The sequence below is a fragment of the Colobus angolensis genome, unplaced genomic scaffold, assembly GCF_000951035.1.
Source record: "Colobus angolensis palliatus isolate OR3802 unplaced genomic scaffold, Cang.pa_1.0 Scaffold19, whole genome shotgun sequence".
Taxonomy (NCBI): domain Eukaryota; kingdom Metazoa; phylum Chordata; class Mammalia; order Primates; family Cercopithecidae; genus Colobus; species Colobus angolensis.
In genome coordinates, this window is record NW_012115043.1 from 4,187,930 (window position 1) to 4,194,250 (window position 6,321).

Here is a 6,321-nt window from a genome sequence, read left to right on the forward strand (position 1 = left end):
TGTCTGAAAGGTCACTTGTCTCTATCTCTCCAGGATTGGTCACTGATGTCTTATTTAGTTTGTTTGGTGAGCTCATGTTTTCCTGGATGGTCTTGATGCTTGTGGATGTTCATTGAGGTCCGGATATTGAAGAGTTAGGTATTTACTGAAGTCTTCACAGTCTGGCAGTCTAGGCTTGTTCATATTCATCCTTCTTGGGAAAGATTTCCAAGTATTCAAAAGGGCTTGGGTGCTGTGATCTAAGTTTTTGGTCACTGCAACTATATCTGCATTAGGGATACTCCAAACCCAGTAATGCTGTGGCTCTTGCAGACTCATAGAGGTACTGTCTTGGTGGTCATGGATAAGATCCAGAAGAATTATCTGGATTACCAGGCAGAGACTCTTGTTCTCTTTCCTTATTTTTTCCCAAACAGAGTCTCTCTCTCTCTCTCTCTCTCTGTGTTGAGCTTCCTAGAGCTGGAGGAGGGGTAACACAAGAATGTCTTTGACCACGGCCACTGGGACTGCACTGGGTCAGACCTGAAGCCAACACAGCACTAGGTCTTACCCAAGGCCTGCCATAACCACTGCCTGGCTACCACCTATGTTCACTCAAGTCTCTAGGGCTTTACAATCAGCAGGTGGCAAAGCCAGCCAGGCTTGGATCCTTCTCTTCAGGGTGGTGAATTTCCCCTGGTTCTGATGGGTCCAGAGATGCCATCCAGGAGCCAGGGCCTGGAGTCAGAAACCTTAGGAAACCACCTGGTACTTTATTTCTACTACAGCTGAATTGGTACCCAGGCAAGACAAAGTCCTTTCTACTCTTCCCTTCTTTTTCCACAAGCAGAGGAGCCTTTCCGCATGTCCACCACCACCCTAGGCCTCAGCAAGTACTGCCTGGTTACTGCTAATGTTCATTCAAGGCCCAAGGGCTCTTCAGCCAGCTTGTGGTAAATGCTGCCAAACCTGGGACTCTCCCTTCAAGGCAATGGGCTGCCTTCTGGCCTGTGGCAGTTCCAGAAATGCCATCCAAGAGCCAAGGCCTGGAATTTGGGAACCCAACAGCCTAGTTGGTGCTCTACCCTTCTGTGGCTGAGCTAGTATCTATGCTGATTTTTGGTTCTTATGAAGGTGTTTTTGTGTGGATAGTAGTTGTCGAATTTGGTGTTCCTGCAAGGAGGATGATCAGTGGAGGCTTCTATTTGGCCATTTCACTCTGCCTCCTCTCTTTAATCCAATCAGTTTATCTTATTCTCCAGCTACAGACACTTGTTCAGAAATAGCCATTTCAGGCCAAGAAGATACAAGGAGGTGTCTGCTTGAGGTTTTGAAAGAGAACTGTCTTCTCCACAAGGAGCTACCAGAGAGAGAGAGAGAAAGAGAGAGAGAGAGAGAGAGAGAGAGAATATGTGCTCATCTTAGGATAAGACTGTCAGATAAAATACAAGATACTCTGTGAAACTTGAATTTCGTATAAATACCAAATAACTTTTTAGTATAATTATGTCCCAAATATTGCATAGGACATACTCTTACTAAAAAAATTATTGTCTATATGAAAATGAAATTTAAATAGACATCCTGTATTTTTTTTTCTTCCTTTTTCTAGCAACCCAGTGATTCCATGGAAAGCAGAAAGAGGGATATAAAGAAACTGGATGCTTGATGACATCTTTGACTCACTGGATCAAATCTTGCCTGAAGCTCACATTTCTGAAATTTCCAGGTGCAAGAACAAATAATTTCTCTTTATTGCTTTACTAGATCTGAGACTAGCTTTAAGTTTCTCGGACTCTTCCTCTTCCTAACAGATTTATCAGAAGCTGAAAGCTCTGATCTTGTTGGGATGCAGATCTTGTCAGGAGAAGGCTTACTTTGCACCATTTTCTTAGTCTGGTTGCCTAACTCAAGAACCTCGGCACTGCTCTGTTACTTCTCTACTCAGACAAGCATCCCTGCAGACACTCACTAGGCTAACTCTGTCTTTATTTTTAGAATTAGACCTTTACGAGAAGCGCAGTTTTGTCTTCAGTTTCCTCTCCCCCCCACCCGGAATGGCCTGAGCCGAGGCCAGCTCCCTCCGAGAAGTCATTACCGCCTGGTGGGTACTGCAGCCTCAGCCCTCCACACAGACTGGCCAGTGTCTGCTTGGCTCCAGGGCAGTGAGGAGCTGCCTTGGGACTAACAGAAAATTGGCCAGCTTGTTTTTCTTTGGGACCAGAAGAAACCAGCTCTTTTAAATTCTCAATGGCCAGGCTTGGAAGCCTAGCTTGCCAGAAGAGAGAGAGGGAAGAGAGAAGCGGTCCTTTTGGGGAGGCTCTGGCCAGGGCATTAAAAAGGCAGGATTTTGCTGGAAACAGTGTGCCCTGGCCAAGGCCAGGTGGAAAGATCAATTTGCACTTTATGAATTAGCCCCTTCATTTTTTCTGGGTCTGCTTTTCCTCATCTGTAAAATAGTGTTGGACCATCAGACTAAATATCAGATATCAATCTTGTCCCAGGGCCCAGGGGAGGGTCATGGGGTCCTAGTTACCAGGCCCTGGGGTTTCAGGCAACAGATTGAGTATAGAAGGTAAAAACTGAGTTGTAGGACGGGCCCAACGACAAGAGCATTGGCCTCAATCTTCAAATCTTCTTAACCCACGAGAACAAGCTAGGCACAACAGCGCTGCTTTCAACAGCCACCTGTAACCCATCTCCTTGTATTTCTGACCTCACCTTGCCTAGATGCTAACCCTCAACTCCATTTGTACCCCCACAGTCTTGCATTTGATGTTTAGACACCTTGGTCACGACATCTTGTGTTCTCTCAGGATGCTGATTTCTAACTGCTCTTCGGCCTTTCCTGCATTGGTCCTCCTCAGCCAGGGGATCCCTGCTCTTCTGTATTAGTGAGTAATGCTGTTGTAACAAATAGACCCAAACATATCATGGATAAACATAATGCAAGTTTATATCATGCCTCATTTAACACTGCAGGGCTGTTCTAGTTTGGGTTCAGACATGGTGAGCGTGAGGGCATCCTTCTCCATGCAGCAGTTCAGAGACTTTGACTGATGGCAGGCAGGCCAACTTTAAATTGGCCTCCAAAGTCATGCTGGAGAGGACTCCAGGAGAAGAAGGAGTGTGGAAGGGTTGTATCTGTCAGGCCTGAGAAGAGCACATGTCTATCACTTTTCATTGATTAGAATTAGGCTGCTTGGCCACACTCAGCTGCAAGAATGCAGTCTAGCCATGTGCTCAGGATGGACTGGAAATGGGTTGGGTGGACAGCTGGCCAGTGTCTGCCCTGCCCCACTTCAGCCCACTGGCATCTCTGGCAGCCTGGGCTGATGGCCCACCCAGGCTCAGATGCTGGACCCACCCAAGTGTTCCTGAAAGTTCTCCAACTGGATGGGAGTGATTTGAGAGTTTGAGAAGTGTTATTTCTATCTCAGATGGATCAAGTAGAAGGATGTGGAGCAGTGAGCCAGGCACGAGGCGGGACAACTATCATCAACCACTGTCACCCGTCACTAAGCACATGCCCTCCAGGCCTAGAGAGTCTACCTTGCCACCGCTAGGGGAGGAAACGATTGAGGACGAGATGCTGGGGAGCTCACCAGAATCTCAAGAGATGTTTTTCAGTCCCATGGCTCTGACATTTCCCAGGAAATCTTAGTGTGTATGTGTGTGTGTGTGTGTGTGTGAGATAATGATGACATAAAATAATCATAACAATGCAGAGAGGTTTTATTACTATTATTATTCACATTTTACAGATGAGAAACTGTGCTTTTCTAAGGGTAAATTTTAAGCTTGGTCATCTGACTCCATATCCTAAACCTCTCCCATTGCCATGCTCTCTCCTCCTGTATGTCCTCCAGTCTACTCAAATGCCACATACCATGAAACCTATGGCTCCCACCTCTGAATCTCCATCCCCTTCACCTGTGTCTCTTTTAGGTTTGACTTCTGATTGGATTTTTTGTGTGTCTTGTTCCCCTATAAGCTTCTTGAGGGCAGAGAGCATGTTGGTAGTCACCTCTGAACCTCCGTCTCCTGAAAGCAACCTACACGTAAATATCCATTCTATGAATGAAAACTTTCGTCAGAGATTTCTTGAATTCAGTTAAATGGAAAATCGAAGCCAACCGTGAAAAAAGATCAAAGGACAATTTATAGTAAAACACACACTGGCTCCTGTATTTTGCTTCACACTGTGTTCCCGTCTCTCATGTCCTTGGTTTTCCCAGGCGGGCTTCCACAGGGCTTGGCTCATTCACCCTGGCTAGAGAATTTCCTAACATTTTGTTTATTAATACTACTAGTAGTTCCATTACTATGAATAGCTGCACTTTATAGAGCCTCTAACTGGTATCCTCCTTGAGTGCAGGGCCTGTGTGGCCCCTAGACACCAGCTCAGGTCCAGCCCATGGATGCTTTCAATATGTGTTTTTAGCATAAATGAAGAGATCTATTTAGTGCCATGCATTGGGTCAGACTCTGAAAATACATTACCTTTAATTTTCAAAACCACTTAGTGAGGAAAGTCTTATAATCACTGTTTTATAGATGAGGAAACTGAGGCTTAATGAGGTTAAGTTATTGACCCAATGTCACACAGCTAGAATGTGGTTGATTTCAGATGCCAATTAAGGACTCTCAGAGCCCAGGTGGTTATTAAATTAGCTGCCTCCTGGTGTCCTTTGCCTTACTGTAGCCTACTCTCTCTCTTTTGATTATGCTATGGTTTGGATGTGGTTGGTCCCCCACCAAAACTCATGTTGAAATTTGATCCCGCATGTAGCAGTGTTGGAAGGTGGGGTTGGGTGGGAGGTGTTTGTGTCATGGGGGCAGATCCCTTGTGAATAGATTAAAGCCATCTTGTTAGGGTGAGCATGTTCTCAGTCTTACAGGAATGGAGTAGTTACCCTGAGAACAGGTTGTTAAAAAGAGTCCGACTTCCTCGGTTGCTTTCTCTGTTTCTCTCTCATCAGGTGATCTCTTTGCAGATGTTGGCTCCTTGTACCCTGTCCACCATGAGTCAAAGCAATGTGAGCCCCTCACCAGATACAACTGCCCAATCTTGGACTTTCCAGCAACCAGAATCATAAGCCAAATAAACCTCTTTTCTTTATGAATTACTCAGCCTCAAGTATTCTGTTATAGCAACACAAAACAGACAAAGACAGTTTATCTACTTATTTACTAACTCAGGAAATATTTTTGAGCATCTATTATGTGGATTACACCACATAAGGATGAACCATGCAGACATCATCTTTGCTGTAAAAGAGCTCATGGGCCAGCAGTCAAGATAGATATTGAACAAGTGAAAGCCTGGTTAGATGCACACCTTGATGTCTGGTAAGTGCCATAGGGGAAAGAGGAGAATACCATGAGGAATTTTCTTGTCTTGAGTGGTGAGAAAAAGCCTTTCTGAAGCTTGGACTTATAGGATAAAGTGTAACAAAGAGCCAGTCTGGGGATAGAGGCAGTTTCAGGCAGTGGTAACAGTACTGGACTAAGGGCAGTACTAGAGCAAGAACATGGTGGGCATATAGAAAGGCAGAGAGAAAGCCATTGTGGCTGGGGCTGGTGGGAAGGGAACCATGAATGGAGGTGAGCTGCAAGCAATGAACAGATGGTAGGGCCACTGGGTTAGGAGCTTGCTTCATATTCTCAGGGGAATGGCAGACCAGGGAAGAGTTTTAAGCAGAGGAACTGCTTGTGCAGCAAAGGGATTGGATGTGGACCAGAGTGGAAGCAGGGAGGAGGTTATGGCAATAACCCAGGCAAAGAGATAAGGGTGGCTTGAACCAGAGGAGAGACAGTGAAGGTGGAGAGTAAGATTGGCGATGGTGTTTCATAGTGGAATCAGGGCTCAGTGATGAAGTCTGCAAAGGAGTCAGAATTTCTATACATTGCCAGAGGTTGGGCTAAATCTAGTCCATATAAACATGGAGGACTCTGTACTAGGGTTTCCAAGAAGTTCTGATGAAGAGGTTCAAGTTTATCCCATTGCATGAGAGCACTTAAGTCTTCAATTTGAGCACCTATGATGGAAGGATACTTGAGTGAATACTAGTTCTGCCTGTGAGAATGTGATTATTACAGAGTTAAGGTTTGACACCAAGATGGGAAAGCCAATGTGTCTCACCAAAGGGAAGACAGGTCAGTGGGTCTGGCCCTGAGGGCTGTCAGCTATCTCAGGATGAGATACCAGGATGAAGCATTGGAAGGAGGTGTTTTGGCCCTGGCTCTGGGAAGGGCTCCAGGGCCCGTGTCAGGAAGCAGACTCTGCCAGTGATACGGAGCTAGCCAGTGAGTTATGGAACAAAAAGCCCAGTTGAGGGG

The 6,321-nt window shown here is 45.6% G+C and overlaps 1 long non-coding RNA gene across 1 annotated transcript; it reads left to right on the forward strand.

Annotated features, from left to right (window-relative positions):
- Positions 1-1,590: 1,590 nt before the first annotated feature.
- Positions 1,591-5,107, forward strand: LOC105510523. The gene is made up of 3 exons (XR_001001572.1): positions 1,591-2,083; positions 2,744-2,873; positions 4,977-5,107. It is a non-coding gene; the product is annotated as an uncharacterized LOC105510523 (long non-coding RNA).
- The last annotated feature ends 1,214 nt before the right edge of the window (positions 5,108-6,321 follow it).